Source organism: Pinus tabuliformis, chromosome 3_1 (genome assembly GCF_031772625.1).
Source record: "Pinus tabuliformis cultivar Carrire ecotype Pingquan chromosome 3_1, CPIR1, whole genome shotgun sequence".
NCBI lineage: Eukaryota > Viridiplantae > Streptophyta > Pinopsida > Pinales > Pinaceae > Pinus > Pinus tabuliformis.
Window position 1 is genome coordinate 2615136 of NC_142301.1, and position 21529 is coordinate 2636664.

General features: G+C 41.2%; 1 pseudogene; it reads left to right on the forward strand.

Annotated features, from left to right (window-relative positions):
• The first annotated feature begins 18756 nt into the window (after window positions 1-18756).
• LOC149185486 (L-aspartate oxidase 2-a, chloroplastic pseudogene) lies at window positions 18757-20246 on the forward strand (annotated as a pseudogene).
• Window positions 20247-21529: the final 1283 nt, after the last annotated feature.

A 21529-nucleotide genomic window follows, 5' to 3' on the forward strand; every position in this document is an offset into this window, starting at 1 on the left:
TAAGTAATTTATAGTTAGACTCATGCAGAATAATCAATAAATCCTCTGACCCTTGTAATCTCAAGGTCTTTCTGCTGTAGCAAATCACTACTTCCCTCATTCAAGAGGTCTTCTCCATCATACTCAGTTCTCCTAGAGTACTCCTCCAGACTTTTGACATCTTCAAAAGACTGTCCATCCTCTTTAAAACAATCCTTTTTTAGTGTTCCTTTTTCCAAGGTTAAATCCTTTGCATAGGGTTCCTCCTTCTTAACATCTTTCAGTAGATGTCCTTCTTCCCTACTGTCTGTCTTAACAGTTTCCAGGGCTATCTCCATTGTGCCCATCATCATAGTGAATTGATGATCCTTTACTATGTTTTCAGCTAACATTGTCTCTTCCTCAAGTTTTCCTTCAGTCCCTTGGTGTTTATCTTCTCCAAGAGCTATCCTTGTCTCACCATCTGCATTAACATTCTCCTGCATTTGTTCTACATCCACAGACAAACTATCAATCTTAAAAGCATAAGACCCTATGGTCCCACTTGATATTTCAGCCATCATATCTCCTTGTTGTTCCAAATCCTTCATATGATTCGGAAATTCTTCGATCGTCTCTTCCTTAATCTCCTCAATCCCTTCACTTGGTTGCTTGAGATCTTCCCCCAACTATATATGAGACCTATCTATCTCATCTTCTTCCAAAACAAAATTTTGATTTTGCTTGTCTTCTTCATTCTCTATGACAATATCAGCAAATTGTCCTTCACCTGTTTCACTTGCAATCATACACAAATTGTTAGATTTGAAACCATGTGACCCTTTTGCCTCACTTGAATTTTCAGTCTTCAAGTCTTCATCTTTAGCGTAATCTTCACTTTCTCCCAAAATTTCTCCCTTTTCTGGTTCACAAATGAACTCTTCCATTTTCATTGCCAACTTGACTTCCTTGAGTTTTCCCCTCAACCATCTTACTTGCTTTTGTTGTAGCCTTCTCTGCATCTCATGCCATTCCATTGGCTTCTTTCTCAACACCCAACCTAGCCTCTAGTTTTCTTCTAGTATCCTCCTTAATGCATTGAGTTGTTCTTTTAACTCGACAATTTCTTTGTCAACCTCCTCTTGACGCATCCTCTTGCCATTTGCCTTGGCATTCTTCTTCTCACATCTTCTGCTGTGGCTTCTCTCTGAACCTCTGCTATGAATATCAATATTCATCTTATTCTCCTCTTTCTTCATGAGCTATCACTCATTTTCTGTACGCTGCATTAAAACCTCTGCAACAAAAAGTCCTACTTGTTGCAACTTACCTCACCAATCTCTCCTCACTCAGTCTTTTGGTAATCACGGTCCTCTGTCTGGAACCTCCTCTTGAGCAACACCTTTTATCCTTCTAGGCTTCTGCAATCTCTCACTCTCTCTTGAGAACACTTCAGTTGTCCTCTTTGTCCAATTTCTTGTTATATTCTTCAGGTTCAATGCAACTTCTCCTTTATAGTCTTTTCCTTACTTTTCCTTCAAGAACACATCTAGTTATCCTCTCATAGCTTCTCTTGCTGTCCTTTGTTGAGATGCGTCATCTGCAACCAACAATCTTCAATTTAAATTTGAGATAAAATACATTGTCTTACCTCCAAGATCTATGCATGAACTTTCTCTCCCATTATTCTACACTTTGAATGGCTTGTCCTCTAGTTGGTTTCCAAGTCCTATTTCCTTTAGAACTTTCATTAAGAAATCTTGCTTTCTCTTTCCTTCAAGGAATCCTACGTTCCTGTTTACTCCAAGCCTCTATTAGAACTGCTATAGTCTTCCAAGAACTTCAAAGTTCCCTCTTACAACTTACAAATCTACTCTAATACCACTAATGATGCATGGGTCCCCCAGCATATAACCATACTTAGCAAAATGATGCCAGGGTTACCCAACATATAACCACAGTATACATTTAACAATGCATCCACAACTGCCCCAAGTATTTAACTCTACAATGGAGTCAAATATTTAGACCATAAATGGTCAAGGCCCCTTTATAAGCAGTTCCTTTATTATCGGAACTTAATCACCCCGCTATAAACCACCTATCGGAACTCTTTTCCATAGGTATCACATAATACATTATTAGTGTTTTCCTCAAAGGAATGCATTAATGCAAATACACTATCGGCGGGGTTTTATTCCATAAGAAATGGAATAACACTATCGAACTTCACTATCGGAACTTAAAAAATTATAAAAGGATTAAAACACATAACATACCTTTGGGCCTTTATACGGCCTCTGCACACTTACCGAGATTTTCCTTTATCACAAATCGGGTTTTGCTCCTCCTTGGGTCATTAACACATATAGGCCTTTGTCTCCCCACGACTCTGATGTGCGATCGCACAGTCGGCTCAAAAGTTATCGGGAGTGCTTAATAACCCGTCCTTTGTTCCTTTCAGAAAACATTGGAAACAGAAAATACAAAGGAAACTCTACTCCGAACCACATACATGGACTTCAAATATTATAGACTTGTGACTATGATTATTGTCGGGTCCAGTCTCTAATCACTCCACGCTTCTGCTCCTTTGAAATCCGATAGGTCCGAGCTCTGATACTCCGATTATCACTATCAAATATTGCTTCTCCAACCGTGCCTGGATTATTCCGCTCTAAACCTCTGATTGCACGATTGACGATCAGTCTATCAGTGATATCACCACATTGCTCACTGAAGTTCACTATTTTTGATTGTCGCCATCCTTTGACACCTCCAAAATGTGATTGGGATTTCAATCGTAACTGTTGATCACCCAGATCCAATGGCTACTAAGCGCTAACACTTCACGCTTTTCTGTTCATCCCTTTACTTAGTTTTTACGTTAAGTCATCAGTTCTTCCGTGGTTTGACTTCTTTAAAGGTTTCAACCTTCTACCCATTCAAAGCTCGCTCTTCCTTCTGAGCTTAAACTCCTCACTCTCCTTTGATCTCCGTCCTTGCAGAGCTCTTCAACTCCGCCTTCTGCTTCCACTTGGGTTTTGTTTTGGCCTAATTTCCCTTCACTATTCTGTTTGAACAATACTCAATTTCTCCACTGGTATAGCGAACAAATTCTCCTCTTGATTCCTCGATTCTTCAATAGGAATCCGCACAGCCTCCTCTGTGTTCCTTCTCTTAGAGTCCTTCACTCTTTTCCTCAATTTGATTCAAGGATTCTTCTATGATTCCTCTAAATTAACTTCATTCTCTGTGTCCTTTGGAATTCTGCCTGCAACCTGTTGCAGAGCCTATGAATTTAACAATAATTCATCTATGAAATACCAATTCACCCAATCTGACATAGTCAGGAATAAACCTCTCTCTCTCTCTCTCTCTCTCTCTCTCTCTATATATATATATATATATATATATATATATAGATATATGTATATGTAAAAAAAAGATTACATTCGAGACTCCTTAGTGTCGCTCACACACACATAGGCCTGATTCTACTATTAGTGGCCTCTTCTCTTTGACTCTGCCCTCAGGCTTACATTTAAGCCCAGAATGGTTCAATTGAACTATTCCTGGGTTGACTCCTAGATTCACTAAACTGACTCCTGAATCCTCTCTATCCACTTCTACTCTAATTAATTTCTAAAATCTCTCTCTTGTTCCTTGAATCATGGAACTGTTTAAGAGTTGGATTTGACTTCTAACTCTTTGTCATTTATTCACCACTCATGCTCTCATTTATTTGTTTTGAGAGCTGTTAGACTCAGTCTTGTTAGTCTTCTGTCAGAGTCGAATTCACCTAGGTTCATTTCTCGTCATTTGCAGTCATCAAATACCAGTTTGGTAAAAAAGGGTCATTTTAATCCTTGAGTCGAGGGTTTTGTCTCCAGAAGTGTTCACTAACGCCTGCATGCCAAAGAGAGCTTCAATAAGGTTTCACTTCAAAATCCACATTATTAATAATGCTGAAGGACAGTTCTTCTTCAAAACTCTGTCTTAAAGAAGACATTATTAAGTTCGTTCAATACATGGTTGATAAGGTTTTACAGCTCTTCAGGCAGCCCTGCTGTCAGGCGGAAAGAGTCGATTGTGCGGACACAACCAACCTCCCTAGGAGCCTAAGACTCTCTAGTGACAAACAAGACAAATAAGATCTATCCTTCTCTAAACATGCATTATGATATGAGATATCAAGTGTTTTGTTCTTACCTTTGTCCAAACGCTGTTGTAGAAGTCCAAGCTTTGTTGATCTGGATGAGCTCCTCCTTTTCTCCAAAACCTGTAATCACCAACAGTCAAACAATTAAATAGCACCTGATTATAACATAAAACAAAGCATATTCAACATGTAGACCAAGGAGTACATGAAATAACTCATAAACAACAAGTTATTGAGAAGAATGGACTCATTTGCATTAATAGGTAACAAAAAGAACAAATACAACCTGAGCCTTGGTGTTGTGCAAGTCCTTCCCAGGGTCCATCAAGAGTTCTCCTTTACTTTGACAAAGCACACCCACTTCCAAATAGAACAAGAAAAGATGGCAATCTCTCCTCACAAGCTTCTAAATGGGAGTCCTAATTCCTGCAGCATTTACCCTTAGAAAATGTATAGCTTCAACCTCTCCTCCTTCTGGCCCAATGCCTGTATTTATAGTGCTCAAGAGGAGGTTAATCAGGTCCACCATCAATGGGATAATCCCCTCTTTGGGTGGGATAGCTCCCTTATTGATGGGATAAGTTCCTCTTTGATAGGAGTGCATGAACCATCTGGAGGCGCCCAATACACGTCGAACAACCTTCTAGAATGCTCTAGAAATGACCACAAGTAACTTTTTAAAGATGAAACTTGCGCATTCTAACCTTTACAGGGGGACGCACCTGTCCCTTTACATACAGAGCGTCTTTGGACGCAGCTTTTGTGAACATTGGGAGCGTCCCCGCAGGTAAGGTTGAGAGAACCTGCGTCCCCAGAGATAAATACATTTATACAAGACTTTCTATCTTTTTTGGAGTTTGACATGGAGAGCAGAGGCATAAGACTTTCCTAAGAGGGTAGCATGATTGTTGATTGAGCCATACTAACTGTAAATAGTCATGGTGACATTTTTTAGTGTAACAGATTGCCCCCTAAAGTGCGAAGCCTGGAATAGATTAGGGTTTGTAATATCTAGGAAGGGTGAAGTGCTTTATCATTTCAAGGATTATCTCGTGGAGAGCCTGGTCAGAACCTGCAATTTTCAACACAAAATACATGTATAAGATTATATCATCACTGAGGTAGGCATTCCCATACTCAGATCAAAACTTTAACTAACAGACTAACTACTCTGATACAGGAATGATCTTGCAGTACATCACAATCATAGACTTTTGTAGACACAGTATGGACGCAACCATCTGTTTATGATTAGTCTACTTAGATAATGAATACAAAACTCCTCGCAGCCTGGATGGTGGAAACTAGATCCAGGGTCTTCATTTCTACTTCCCGAATTGGTACGATTCTAGCCATGCGAATAAATGAGTTGATGTCGAACATGGTAGAAACCACTTGATTACCAGCCGATGATGTAAACTGTTAACAAGCGTGAGAGAGACCACCAGTAATGTCAATGGTTCTCAAAGTACCCAGTACAATCCATGAGATGTGAATGAATGAGTTGATGTCGAACATTTCACGGAATCCTTCGATCGAAAGTCAATGATGTAAACTGACGTCAAAGGCGAGAAACCTGCCATTGATGCATGCAGACTTCAAGGTATTGACGATTTCTAAGTCATCTCTCTAGATAATGTGCTGATGTCGATAGAAAGCGACCCGTTGCAGGCAAACCCGCAACACGAAATCATTGTTCAAGTTGAAGAAATGTTGCTGTAAGGACTGACTCAGGGATGGTCAAATGGATGACAAGTATTTTGCAGATGAAAGTTTTGCTTGCAGACCTCTTGAACACATAACGACACGACAGATGGCTTGGTGACGAATAACTCAAAGTTAATCCCCGGAACCTGGTTAAAGACTTTCAAAGTGGTTTGATCAACTGTGAGGTAAAAGATTTCCCAACCCAGGTGAATGAAAAGTGTCGTGTTCAAGAGTGGTAATAAAGTTTCTTTTGAGACAAAAGGTAAAAAACAGGTTCATTCTTCTCTCTTTTCCCCCACCATTTCTGGCAAGTACCTCTTTATTTTTATAAAGATTGAGGAGGATAACATATGCTTGATTATAAGCTCATCCTTCGGATGAGTCCAACCTAGTTTTGATTCGAACCCTAGGAAGGAGTGGTTCGTTCCTGTTTGTAATTGAACAGGTCCTTTACTGTGAAATGTTTAACGAGCCCAGTATAGGAGAAACTCAGTGTTTTTCAATTTTAGAGAGTCTGAAAAACTTAAGAAGACTCCAAGTTGAACTTTTTCGTAGATTTGTGTCCCTCAAGCTCGAAAAAGTATAAAATAATACCTGGGGGAACCGCTTGATCTTGCGACCAAGGAGTACTTTCATAATTAGTGCCACTGACCTGAAAAGTAAAAAGCGATCAAGGACACGTCGTTTTATTTCCGTATCGAGTTTGAAACGACAAAAACCCCGCAATCTTTTCCTGATTTTACGGTCAGAAAAGAGCTATAAGGGGACCGTCTTTTAATTCCGTTTTAACGAGTGTAAAAGAAATGCTCGGCAATCTTTTCATATTTTAGGAGTTAGAAAAGGGCTTAAAAGATGACTCTGATATTTTGGTTCGTGAAAAATGACAATTTTCCCTCTAAATCCCTTTGTCCTGCACAAAAGCAACACATTACTCATACCTGTTTAAGATAGGCAAAAATACATCGAAAAACATCTTTTCATGGTGAAAAATGAACAAATTCATCCAAAAAACCTATAAAAAGACTTTTTACCATGTCATTTTTACCGTTTTACTGTTGAGGTTGAACAAAGGGCTTTTGGGCAAGAAACTTCCCGTGGTCGCTGCGGAAAATCCGACCGTCAGAATCGAACGCCGTCTCTTCCAGGTATTTTACAACATCCTACTCTTCATTTCTATCCGATTAAAATTGTTTTTTAGGTTTTAGTTTTGTTTTTTGGGAGGGTTTAGGTTTCAAAATGCGCTCCTCGGTGGACGCAGGTGCCCTTCGGGTGACCTGCGTCCCCCGACTTTTTCCTATACAGGAAAATGGTTGGGGGACGTAGCCCACCTTCAGGCCAGCTGCGTCTTGACGCCCTGTGTTCCAAACGCGGGGTGCGTCCTCCGTGGAACGCGGAATTTGAAACCCCAATCCTCACAAATAACCATTCAAATTTCCCCAAATTAATTCTAATCATTATTTCTTGGTGTGTAGGGCACTCACCATGTTAGATTGGAGAGAAAGAGAGCACGAAGAGGTTGATGAAGCTGCAATAGAACACCAACCTTCCCTGGATGCCCTAAAAGCATGTGGGTTATACAAATACTGGGCCATACCGGGCATGAGGGCTCAGGTAAGATTCTTAGAATGGCTGGTTGAGAGATGGAACGTTCAAGAGCAATGCTTTTACATAGGAGGGCACCAGCTCGAGATAGAGCCCTCGGATGTATACTTTCTCACTGGCTTGCCAAACAGAGGCGAGCAACTCAATCTAGCCGGGACTAGGCAGGGTGGCCAATCCCTTGTTAGTCTCCGGGAAGATTGGTGCACACCTGGTGCACACCATTCGAAAGGCGTGGAGATCAAACACATCTCTCTGCGTGAGCTCAAAGTTATAGCATTCACGGTTACCAGAATTTGCGGCGCAGCCGCTTTACACATTGCTTCTGGGTCCCAAATGCGGATGGCAATTGACTGTTACCAAGGCACCATTTTCAACTGGTGTGATGCTGTGTCGGCTAATGTGAAGAGCCAACTGACTAAGGCAAAGAACGGACGACTGAAAACTTTTGGATATGGGCCTTTAGTCGTGAGCTTTGCCTTAGAGAGAGTTCCGATGCTGATCCCTCAGCAACTCACTGTTGATATCTTGGGTCCTCGGGAGCCAAAGCTGGTACGATGGGTTGCGGTGATGGCCCGGCATCCTGACGAGGGCGCGGCAGTTGTTCGATTTTCTGATAGTTACTTTCACTGGTTGGAGGACCAGGTTTTCTCGATCCAGGACTTTTCGTACGCCGGAGTAGATTTTCGACATGATCCGGACATGGCTCTTCCACAGGGAGAACAATGGGATGACAGAGGTACCTTATTTTTCACAAGTTTTCAAATTATGTATTTTTTTTTTTGTTTTTATATATATCGTCTCAAAACTGACAGTAAAAATTTTCAAAATGCAGATGTTGGTCCACAGCGCCCAGCCAACCTCCGGCCTTTTGAGAGGAGACATCCAGTTGCACCGGGCCCCACAGGGCGCGGCTGCAGAAGTACTAGCTGAGTTGGAGCATGATCTAGAGCGTCTGACGGCAGATATGCCTGAGACTACTATGGATGACATTCCTATCAGGCTTCAGCGCTTTGTAGTCGCAGTCCCTGGACCGTTTAGGAGATTTTTGCGTAAGGTAGCCCGTGCAGTGGTGTCGTATAGGGAGCACCACCAGTGATTGACTAGTCACTTTTGTAGACACATATGACATTTTTGGCTTTTCGTACTTATCATTTTTGCCGATCATAAGGTGTTTTTTCAACCTATGATCGAAGACGATGTATATTTTTTGACACACTCCTATCTATATATATATCACTATTACCGGCTTATCTTGTTTAACATATGTGATGAAATGTTTTTAAATTTACTTGCACGATTATCGTAAATATCTGTCCAACATTCGAGAAGCAATTGCATCTGCTAATGTATTTAAAGACCTTGGAATATGCTGATATTCAATGTAATCAAATTCACGTTCCAAGAGACGCACTCTCAAAAACAACCTTAATAACACATGATTTCTAATGGCATAAACTCTATTAAGCTGTAATACAACAAGTTCAGAATCTAACCTCACTATCAAACGTCGAATTCCAAATGAAATAGATTCGGATAATAATTCAACCACTGCACTGTATTCTGCAATGTTGTTCGTTGTTTGACCGAGGCTTACCCCATGCATAGAAACTAACTCGTCAGAGGGCGAATAGATAACCCAAGCTGCGGAAGAGATATTCCGTGTACTACGACAAGCACCATCAGCAAATCCAATGTATGTTTGGAGAGGCGTCGACATCTGCAATATCAAGAGTAAAACCAAGATAAGCCAGAATAACGACGAAAAACACACTCTCTAAGCTAAGCACACTGACTAAACTAACAAACACGCTAGCTAGAAAGAAAATCTATCCTATCTAAAAATTTCTCCATACCCACCATTTAAGCATAATACCTCTTTAGGTAAAGTCCATTTCTGGGCTTACCCAAAGAGTCCCCATCAAAATCAACCAGCTCATAAGCCCCTTTTGCTAGCTTTCGCTTTACAATGTAGGGTCCATGCCACATAGGAACGAATTTTCCAGCACCTAGCTTATCGTTAGCTTGATCATATAATAGCACTAGGTCTCCCTCCGAAAAACTTTGAGGGGTTACATTTCTATCATACTGAGCTTTCATTCGTTTCGCGTGAGTCTCGATTGCCAATGTAGCGTCACGTCGAGTCTCATCTAATTTAGCTAAGTACAATAAACGTTTCTCCTCTTCAGAAGTAGCTGGAAGTAATTCGACAGCCATTTGAAGTGATGGGATTTCGCATTCAATGGGTAACACAGCTTCCAAGCCATAAACTAGCTGGAAAGGAGTGAACCCTGTTGAATTTTTCACTGAGGTTCGGTATGCCCATAGCACTGAAAATAACATGTTGTGCCAATTCGACCGATGAACACCAATGGTTCGTCGGATCATGATAACCAGAACTTTGTTGATAGACTCAACCAAACCGTTGGCTTGCGGATAATAAGGAGTAGAGCTATCGTGGCGCAAACCAAGCTGGCTTGTAAGCTCAGTCATCATGATGTTTCGAAAATGGCTCCCATGGTCAGTAATGATTGCTTGTGGGACACCAAACCTAGTTATGATATGATTGAATACGAAAACTGCAGCTGTTTTGCCGCTTGCGTCGAATGTAGGCATCGCCTCGGCCCATTTAGTAAAATAATCAACCGCGAGGATGATATACGCATGCCCCCCGGCCGAGTGAGGGTTACAAGTAATAAAGTCGATACCCCATTTGGCGAATGGACCAACGGTAATTATAGGGTGGAGAGGAGCAGGTGGAGCGCGCATCTTGCGATCAAACACTTGACAGTTGTGGCACTTCCTGACGGCAATGATACAATCTTTAAACATAGATGGCCAGAAATAGCCAGCGCGCAACACCTTCTGGGCGGTGGCATACCCAGACATATGACCGCCACATGCTCCAGAGTGACAATCATTCAAAACCTTCTCAGCCTCTTCGTGAGTTAAACAACGTCGAAAAACTAAGTCTGCCCCCCGACGATAAAGTGTATCTCCAATAATTTTGTATTGCTGGGATTGAAACCGAATTTTTCGACGTTCTGCCTTGGAAGCTTCAGGCCGAAAGGTTTGGGTTTGGAGATAGATGATTATATCCCCGTACCACGGATCTACAGTGCTGATTAGAAACAAAGATTCGTCCGCAATGGACTCCTCTGCCACAGTCTCTGTGTCAGCACTCGGGAAATCACACATCAATTCCGCAAAAACTAAGGATTTCTTAGACTTGGACTTCTCGAACTCCAAGTCGAACTCTTGCAGGATAACAATCCATTTAGAGTACTTGCCCCCTAGCAGTTTTTTTGTCAAAATATAAATCATAGGGTTGCAATCCGAAATAACTGTAGTCTTACGGAGAAGAATGTAGTGACGGAAACGCTGGACAGCTTGAACGGCTGCCAGGGCCAATTTCTCCACATGCGAATATTTTAACTCAGTGGGATTTAAGGTCCGACTAAGATAATATATCACATGTTCCGCTCCGAATTCGTCTTCTTGAACTAACACCATTCCAATGGTGGAATGCGAAGCTGCGAGGTATAAGAAGTAGTCCTGGTTGTAGTTGGGAGGATGCAACAACGGTGCATGGGTCAACGTGTGTTTAAGTGCATCAAAAGATTGTTGAGCAATCTCGTCCCAAAAGAATTGTGCATTCTGTTTCAACAACCGTGTAAAACCTTTAGTGACCTCGGCGTAGTTTGGGATGAATCGGCGTAAAAAGTTCGCTTTCCCTTGCAAACTTTGGAGTTGGCGCAAACTCGAAGGAGGAGGCAATTTTATGATAGCCTCGACTTTCAAGGGATCGACGCGAATGCCGGCTTTTGAAACAACAAATCCCAACAATCGACCTGTTTCTATACAGAAAACACACTTGTGGGGATTCAACCGAATTCGATAATGCCTACACCTCATAAAGATGGCTCCTAGGTGGACAAGGTGATCAGCTTGATGTAAAGAATGAGCAGGCAAATCATCGAGATACGGTTGCACAATGTGCTTAATGTCATGAAATGCATAAGACATCGCCCGTTGAAAAGTGGCCCCGGCATTCTTAAGCCCAAAAGGTAATTTGCAATAAGCAAATGTCCCCCATGGACAAATGAATGCCATTTTTGGTTGGTCGGCAGGTAGAATATTGATTTGATTATAGCCCGAAAAACCATCCATAAAGGAAAACATTTCACTTCCGGCACAATCATCAATAATTTGATCGATATAAGGCGTAGGATAGTTGTCTTTTGGACAAGCTCGATTTATATCCCTATAGTCGATACAGATTCTTATTGTTCCTTGTTTCTTGTTGACCGGAACAATATTCGATACCCAATCCGTTAACGGGATCAGATATATGAAACCTGCTTTCAACAGCTTTTCGACTTCTGCTTTAATCGCAGCCGCTTTTCGAGGGTGAATCTGACGCAACCGTTGCCGGACGGGTTTAGCATCCGGGTAGGTCTTTATTTCATGAACAACAATGGCAGGATCGATTCCCGGCATTTCCTCGTAAGACCAGGCAAACACATCGCGGAATTCTTGGAATAGAGCCTTGTAAGTTTGGATTTCTTCTTCTGTACAAGCGGCACCTATATGAATGTTTTCCTCAATTCCGGGCTTCACTGAAATATCAATGGGAATAGTACGAGAAATATTCCCTAAATTCAACTCTGAATCAGAATGTTTCGTTGGATCCTGAGCGTCTTTGACATATTCAGCGGTAAAGATAGATGAAAAATCATTTTCAAATGCATCATCCTTAGGTAAAAACGAAGATCTGTGATGGAGATCCTCCCATGGTAGATCGTCTACACTCAGGATTTCGCGAAGTTGTTCGTCAGATGACACGACTTCGGGAAACGCTATCCGTTCTAAGGGTGAGGTGAAAAGTGACTCTTCACTGACCACATTCATTTGGTTGACCTCGGTCGAATGAAAGTCGGTAAAAGACATGAGAGCTTCATAAGCAATTTCATATGGACTCAAGGGCATAGCATTACCGAATGAGTCTATCTCAGAGTCAGATGGGACGAACCAAGGATCATCATAAATAATGTTTTCTGATGTAATCATATGAATTGTTGCAAACGAAGGATCTACGCTGAGTGGAGGGAGAGGAAAAGTTCCCAGTAAACCGGAATCTTTAACTAAACCTACACCAACGTCCCTATAAGGGATTGTCGTCTTACCAACATGCTGGATACTCTCTGAAGAGGCTGGGTCAGATGAAAAGTATGTTAGCTGATCAATAGTCACGATCTTACCATTATGTGGAAACTTGATTATTCTGAAGACCGATGAAACAACCGTTGTCATAGCATATGACCAACTTCGACCCAAAAGAAGGTTGTAGTCTAGAGGGGCATCAACCACTTCCACATCCAGCCTAACGGTTTTACCTTCTACCCCTATAGGCAATTCTTGTAGAATACCAAACGGACGGAACCCACGGACATCAAAGGCCTTAAGGATGGTGGGGGATTGGTTCAACGAAGGAGAACCAAGGGATCTCCAACATTGAATTGACATAATACACATAGAAGCTCCCTCATCAATCACAGTCCGATGAATAGGCCTGTTTTTGACTATCACTGGAATTTGGAAAGCCATTTGATGGGGGAGACGCGGTGTACTATTTTCTAGATCAAAGATTATCAGGTTCGGGTCCTGAATGTCAACAGCTCTGATAGCCGACAAAAGTAATTTTCGTTGTGCTGGGCATGATTGCAGCACTTCTAACGCTGACATTGCTGAGGGTGAAACAGCTAAGTCCTCAACAATGTTGTAATTCTGGGCTGCTCTCGCATGTGGATTGAAAGCAGACCTTCGAAGTACACCCTTGGCGGGCGGTTTAATTACTAAGTCCGGGTTAGGTTTTTCGATCTGTAGTGGATCGGAACCAGGAGCTGAGGTTGATGGGTTAGAATGAGAAGATTCTGCTTCCTTACCATCAACAGGAGCCTTACTGCCATAATCTTGCGATCGAGTCGCAATCCTCACATGAGACATCATCAAAATGGGTTCTTCACTGGCATTCGAAGAAGAACCTATCATCTTATTCTCCTGCTCTGGAAATGGATTTTTTAACACAGCAGGAGTGGGAGAACCTTTGACTATTTTCACAACCTCGGCCCGATGAGGGCAATCTCTCGTAAAATGATCCTCTTCACAAATAAGACAAGGATATCGAGGTTTGCGCTTTTCGTCATTGGTTTCCGACTTTTCAGTTTTCTCCTTCGGAGCCTTGTCTGCTTTAGCCTTCTTCTTTCCTTTCTTCTTTCCACCGTTTTTTGATTTGGCCGTAGATGACTCTACAGCGTGAATATCGGCGGTAAGTTCAGGAGAAGACTCTCCTGTCGGAGAATCAGGCAAAGTGATAATTGGAGTAGTTGAAGCCTTGGAAGACTTCTTCTTGCTCTTTGTATTCACGATACCAATCATACCATCAGCGGCATGAGATCCCGAAGACCAGAGATTCTGGGTTCAATCCCCAGTGGAGTCGCCAATTTGTCAGGCGGAAAGAGTCGATTGTGCGGACACAACCAACCTCCCTAGGAGCCTAAGACTCTCTAGTGACAAACAAGACAAATAAGATCTATCCTTCTCTAAACATGCATTATGATATGAGATATCAAGTGTTTTGTTCTTACCTTTGTCCAAACACTGTTGTAGAAGTCCAAGCTTTGTTGATCTGGATGAGCTCCTCCTTTTCTCCAAAACCTGTAATCACCAACAGTCAAACAATTAAATAGCACCTGATTATAACATAAAACAAAGCATATTCAACATGTAGACCAAGGAGTACATGAAATAACTCATAAACAACAAGTTATTGAGAAGAATGGACTCATTTGCATTAATAGGTAACAAAAAGAACAAATACAACCTGAGCCTTGGTGTTGTGCAAGTCCTTCCCAGGGTCCATCAAGAGTTCTCCTTTACTTTGACAAAGCACACCCACTTCCAAATAGAACAAGCAAAGATGGCAATCTCTCCTCACAAGCTTCTAAATGGGAGTCATAATTCCTGCAGCATTTACCCTTAGAAAATGTATAGCTTCAACCTCTCCTCCTTCTGGCCCAATGCCTGTATTTATAGTGCTCAAGAGGAGGTTAATCAGGTCCACCATCAATGGGATAATCCCCTCTTTGGGTGGGATAGCTCCCTTATTGATGGGATAAGTTCCTCTTTGATAGGAGTGCATGAACCATCTGGAGGCGCCCAATACACGTCGAACAACCTTCTAGAATGCTCTAGAAATGACCACAAGTAACTTTTTAAAGATGAAACTTGCGCATTCTAACCTTTACAGGGGGACGCACCTGTCCCTTTACATACAGAGCGTCTTTGGACGCAGCTTTTGTGAACATTGGGAGCGTCCCCGCAGGTAAGGTTGAGAGAACCTGCGTCCCCAGAGATAAATACATTTATACAAGACTTTCTCTCTTTTTTGGAGTTTGACATGGAGAGCAGAGGCATAAGACTTGCCTAAGAGGGTAGCATGACTGTTGATTGAGCCATACTAACTGTAAATAGTCATGGTGACATTTTTTAGTGTAACACCTGCCCATCTTGCTAGGTTCAACAGCCCCTATCCCTGCAAAAGCACAAACAGACAGAACATCATTAGCACAAAGAGACAAATCAAGATCATACAAAATAGAGTTTGTATTCAAATGCCAGAATGCCCAAATTATACAACTTGGTTTACCGAATCAGAAGAAATCAAGACAATGTTGTTTGCTGAGCTTGGCTGATTGAAGCACGTTACAAAAGTGAAGGTTTTGAGAGAATCCCCTTTTAGAGGATTTGTAATGTCTATGTCATGTAAAGCACCCAACAACTAGGTCTATAATATTTACAACATAAAAATTCTATATGAGCGGCATAAGAAGGAAAGTGTGTTGATAAGGAGCTACTCTTTGTCTTACACTTTCTCCAATGAAGACAATGAAAAAATGTTTGAAGAGACCAGGCAGATAGGAAGGTACATTAGAAGGAATCTAGGTCTTTTATTATTGATGTAGGCCACATTCCTCGGAGTCATAACTCAAATATTTAGAATTTGTTAATAAGAGTGAATACAAGGCTACGAATTCTGCTATCTGAGACAAAGTTTCAGAACAATTTTGAAGAATACTTTAACACACTCTATTCGGCAAGACCAACCTTTGTTGATCGTATTTTGCAAATGAAGAATTAGAAGAGTGAAGTATCTGAGAAAGTGATGAAGGAGAAGACAGCTAGACGCTATTTTGCAGAACAAATTTTAAAAAGGATAAATACTGGAAGAAGCAGAGAAACAAGCGCATGTCGTCAAACTGTTAAAATCCATGACTGAAGACTTTATTGATGTTTATAAAGGAGATATTTTAAATGAACTTTCCGGTTCAGGAACCTACACCGTGATGTTAAGGCCAACACCCTTGCAATAGACACTTTTTAGAAAAATATGTGAAATAGTTCATATGAAAAAGTCCACCTGTTCAAATGTGGAGTTGGAGATGATGGTCTCAATTGCTCCATACATCCTTGTCTTCTCAAAGATCTGGTATTCATTGAAAAGTACTGGGGGTTTATCATGGAGAGAGGGAAAAACTGGTGATTTTTTCAGACCAAGACTGTGTTATGAGCCTGCGCGGCGCGTAGAGCACATGGCGCGGCGCACATGGGCCGCGCGGCGCACTGGGCGCGATCATACAGTGCAAAATATACATTGGCGCGGTGCACAGGCCCGAAAGCACTAAATTTTGCCTTTTTTTTTCCCTCAAATTGCATAAGGAATTCGCCACTTAGCGCTGGAGTTTCTAATCACCCTTTCTGAGGCAAGAGAGGGTTGCTCCGTTTTGGGATATTCAAGAGTAGATTGTTAAAGATCAGTGGGGAATTAGCTGGAAATGTAAACAATGATAACACCAGAGATCCATCATTCTCGTTCGATATGCTCGATGTAATCTTTAAGTCTACTGAAGATGAGGAAGGAATGATGGCTTAGAAGAAAAGTAACAGTCGATAAGAGAATAACACACTCATGAGGAATTCTAGTTATAAATGCGTTACCAAAATTGAAAGGCAATGTAATGAAGATCCAGCAAGGATCAATAACAATGAGAGATGCATGTGTGGAAGATCTCTCAAGATAGGTGTTTTCAATGCTGAAAATTAAGAAGCCGAAGCCACATATGGGAAAGCATAAAGAATTTCATCTATCCTTTCAGTCTGCAATGTCATCTGCAGCATCGTGTTTTTCCAATTATACTAGTGATTCCACCTTCAGCAACTCATATTTATCTTCAGATGCAGTCTCTATACAGATATAGTTCCTCCATTTGTACTGCTAAAACAAAAGGGAATTCTCATCATGTGGGTCGTGAAGGCAGAGCATGGAAATGGGTTGTTGGCGATCGAGATTTACATGGAAAATCATCAATTGGAGATGGATATTTTCGAACTACTGAGATACCTTTCAACCCTGCAGATCATACTAAGATGAAGTTAAAGTCCAAAAGGCGTAAAGATTCCAGGAAGCACAAGCACCCAAACTCTCCAGGCAGGAGGGTCGCACGTTTTCTGAATTCTCTGTTCATGATTGGGGGCACCAAGAAGCCAAAGCTTTCGTCATCTTCTTTTAAGCGACTCCCATCCATGTTATTCCTCTGAAAGAAAACCCATCTCCACGTATTCATCTTCTTCTTCAGTCTAATCCAGGTGATACATGAGGATTATATTGAAAAGCACCGACGTTACATGCAAGATGTCATCATACTAGCAAATGACAGTGATGTAATTGCCGAATGTTGAATGTAAAATGATTCATCTGCGTATTCATGATCCAAATTGAATGAAAGAGGCGTTATGTCTTAGGTGGCAGTCATTGCATACTGTGGCATTCGATCCAAAGAACATACGTGGCGGATTTGACCCAGATTTTTGCATTAAAATATTGGAGACCTTTCCCCTTCTGTAAAGTGGCAAACGCATCTCCAGAAATTTGAGGGGGTTGATGCAGAATTTAAAAGAGAGGAAAAAATGACTTGGAGGGATTCAAACTGAAGCTGAAGAATGTACTTAAAGAAAAATCAGATCTTTTCAATTGTGATGCACCAGAAGGGGATAAGGTTAAACTAGGAGAGCCTGGGTGGAAAGAAAGGTATTACAATGAAAAGTTTATGGCCCACGCTCCAGAAGAAATCAATGAAGCTAGAAAAGATGTTGTTTTGAAATATACTGAAGGATTGTTTTGGGTTATGCGTTATTTCTATCAAGCTGTATGTTCGTGGCAATTGTTTTATCCATATCACGATGCTCCGTTTGCATCTGATCTGAGGGATATGGATCGGTTGGAGATAAGCTTTGAGCTAGGGAAGCCATTCAAACCATTCAATCAGCCCATGGGAAATCTTCCAGCGGGTGTGGCAAAATTTCCTTTTATTGATGAAGCTCGCCTACTCACGGAGGTTAACAAGGTTGAGTGCACCTTGACGGCAGAGGACATGCGCAAAAATACTGTGATGGCAGAAAAGACTCGGAGTAAATGAAGAAATTGATCCTAGAGCTAGTGGCGGGATGAATGGTTTCTTTTTCCTGTGCGATGGAGAAGCATGCCCCCTATCTTCACTTCGCCTATCAAGGGGACGGAAAATATCACAAAAAAATCAAGTGCTTTCTATTATTTACAAGTTCCCACCAACACACAAACACATTACACGGCCTCCTACTGGAGTAATAAAGCCAAAGAAATCTGTATGCAAGAATGATGTAAATACACCAAATCTATGGCATGAAGATAATGGGAGGAAGGCACATGATCGAGAAAAGCCACACCCTACTGGACCTGCCTCAGCTCCTCATCTAGGAAAATCGGCTCATCGTCTTATTGCCAACAGTCTACAATTAAGGAACACCAGCTCAGAGGAGGTAATTCTTAGTGTGCAGCATGAAGCTCGTACTAGGGAGGTACCAACATGATTTATAGTCCTAATTCATACCCAAAACGAGATGATAATCTTGGATATGAACATGGATATCCTTCAGATAACTCTCAAAAATATAACAGTAGAGTGTACAATGGCAGTCAGAGTAATGAGCAGGGTTATGCTGTATCTGCTTTCAATAGTTATGGTGAAAGATGTAATGACAATCATAATCATCATCATAGCTATGGTAGTTCTTCACACCGTCAGTTCCAGTCTGGTGTCCCTATCGATGAGTACTATGGTTACCAAGGACAAAAGGACATTCAGCAGCAAAATGGCAGAATAAATTCCCACTCATATTAGGATAGCCTGACACAAGTCTTCAATACAGGGAACTCTTCCACAAGATTATCTATGATGAATGCAAAGCATGTACTGGAAAACGATGGCCAGTTATCTATTGCAATGCACTCAGGGAGGAATAAAAGGCAAAAGCAACTTTCACTACTGTCCTAGACATTGCTGAAGAAATTCACCTATAAGAAAAGGATTGAAAGATATACATTGGGGATATTTGAAAATATGCGATTTCAGAGCCCTTAGCTTTGCATGGCCTCCATAGACAATGAAGAGAGAAAATCCCCAAAGGCAGTTCATGTATCCAAGTCAAGTGCCAATTCAATTAAATATTTTAATTTTTTTTTTTATCAATGGTAGTGGAGTGGCTGGTCTTAGATATGCCCTCGAGGTTGCAAAACATGGGTTTGTGGCAGTGATCACAAAAGCTGAACCACATGAGAGTAATACAAATTATGCGCAAGGTGGTGTTAGTGCAGTTTTTGCTCCTTCATATTCTGTTGAGAACCACATTCAGGTTACTATTGTTGTTGGTGCATACTTATGCGATAAAGAGACTGTAAAGGTGGCATGCACAGAAGGCCCACATAAAGTTAAAAATTGATCACCATGGGTGCATCATTTGATCATGGTGAAGATGGTAGCTTAAATCTTGCTAGAGGGGGGGGGGGGGGCATTCTCATCACCGTATTGTTCATGCAGCAGATATGGCAGAAAGAGAGATTGAGCGAGCTCTGTTGAAGGCTGTTGTTAATAACCCCAACATCACCATGTTTGAGCATCACTTTGCCATAGACTTGCTTACGTTTGAGGATGGATCAAATATTTACTGTCACGGTGTGGACACATTGAACACCGACACTAATGAGGTGGTCCGCTTCATTTCAAGGGTAACTTTACTTGCATCTGGTGGGGCTGGACATATTTATCCTACTACCACAAATCCTCGTGTTGCAACTGGTGATGGTATTGCGATGGCACATAGAGCATCTGCAGTTATTTCAAATATGGAGTTTGTACAATTTCATCCAACTGCATTAGCTGATGAAGGTCTACCAATTAAACCTCATACACGAGAAAATGCATTTTTAATAAGTGAAGCTATTTGTGGGGCTGGTGGTATTCTTTACAATCAAGCTATGGAAAGGTTCATGCCACAGTATGATTCCAGAGGAGAACTTGCACCTAGAGATGTGGTGGCATGCAGTATTGATGATCAATTAAAGAAACGGAATGAGAGATATGTTCTATTGGATATAAGTCACAGAGCCAAGGAGGAAACATTGTATCATTTCCCAAATATTGCTGCTGAGTGTTCGAAGTATGGCCTTGACATAACAGAAAGTCCTATACCTGTAGTGCCAGCTGCACATTATATGTGTGGTGGGGTTCAAGCTAAACTTCATGGAGAGACACCTATAATGGGTCTATATGTAGCTGGTGAAGTTGCCTGTACAGGACTTCATGGTGCCAATAGGCTTGCAAGCAACTCATTACTTGAAGCACTTGTGTTTGCACAGAAAGCGTTGAACACATCAGTATTGTTGTAAGCAGTGCATAAAGGAGGAGGCTTTGAATGACACAAAAGGTGAAAAAGTCGAAAACCAAGCGGTGAAAAAGGCACAGGGAAGGCAAAAACTCAGAAACCGAAAAGCCAAAATCTAAATCAGAGGCATCCACCAGGGCAGAGAAACAAGATTCAATTTCCTATTCTTCACTTTAGTTATGATCTGCAGCTACAGCTGTCATCCTTTTATTGATTATCAAAAAGTTTCAAGTGAAATAATGAAATGTTGTTCTGTCAATAGAACAGATGGACGGTTTATTTCATATCCTCAGGATTTTAGTTGTAACAGCTCCCTGTTTTCATCGATCTGTTTTCCCACTCTTGAGGTTATTTATTGTATGAAAAATTATGTGTGAGAGGTTCTGAGTTCTGGCAAATAGTGGGAGAGCTGTGAAGGAAAACTTCACTGTACAGTTTTTTGACAGGGATTTAATGAAAAGATACAGCTCTGACTCCTGAGATTCTTGTGGTGTGAATTCAACATTTGTTTTTTCCTTTGTTTCATATGTAGCTTGTTATGTTTCCATTTCATTTCATAATCATTTCTAAATGAATACTTTTAAGTGAGAAAGGCAGAATCCAGTTTGCTGCTCTGCCTTGGGAAGGTATTCATGTTTTGTGTTTTCTTCTGTTTGATAAGGATTCATCTATTGCCCTTGTCAACCTCTTAGCATTCTTTTCATTCCATATAATGTCAAAATTGAATGCTAAATTTATTGCCTGTCTTGCCTCCTGAGATAATCCATGTCTTAGATTTAATTTCCTTGCTCATGCTATTCTCGATCCCATGCTGCCCAGAAAACCCAGTCATTTATCAAATTACCCCTTTCCTATCCATTTACTAGCCTAAAATCAGTTCCCATTTTTAGTCATCTCGCACCCGATTGCTCATTTTATTGAGATTGACTGGAGAGAGCCCTCTCCTGTCCTCGTAGGGCTAGCTACGAGGCTAAGCTTGGTTTGATGTTGCCTCGAATTTTGCCTTTTTCAGCCTGAGGCAGATTCAAGCACTAACAAGAGCATTTACATATGTTAGGCCAAGAGTAACTCCAGTTTGGTAGAAAACTGATTTGATTTATTTCATTAGGTAGCTATTGTTATATACAAAGGATGTGAATGCTCAGTTCATCTCTTGATGACTGTTCACATTCCTAATTTAACTATTTATACAAATTCACCCAATCGCAGAGGATTAGGTGTCAACATTCCCCCCCTTAATCTGAAGGGATGTTGGTGAGTCCAAGCATCGTTCTGAATCTTTCAAGC